We start from the raw sequence: 226 nt of genomic DNA on the forward strand, positions 1-226 counted from the left end.
GATGGCCCAGCTCCCTCCCGGGCTGGGCCTTGGCACCGCTCCGATGCGGATCCCGCTGTAAGCGGCACCGCAGCCCAGCCCCGAGGTGCCTTGGGGAGCAGGTGAAGATGAGGGCTGCAACGGGCGGGCAGAGCTCCCTTACGGAAAGCAGGAGCTGCGCAAGGAAACGTTCCCCGAAGGAGGTGCTGAAGGCTCGGTGCTAAACCGGAGCCAGGCGGGGGGGCTG

The sequence above is a fragment of the Fulmarus glacialis genome, unplaced genomic scaffold (genome assembly GCF_000690835.1).
Source record: "Fulmarus glacialis isolate BGI_N327 unplaced genomic scaffold, ASM69083v1 scaffold40615, whole genome shotgun sequence".
Classification (NCBI taxonomy): Eukaryota; Metazoa; Chordata; class Aves; order Procellariiformes; family Procellariidae; genus Fulmarus; species Fulmarus glacialis.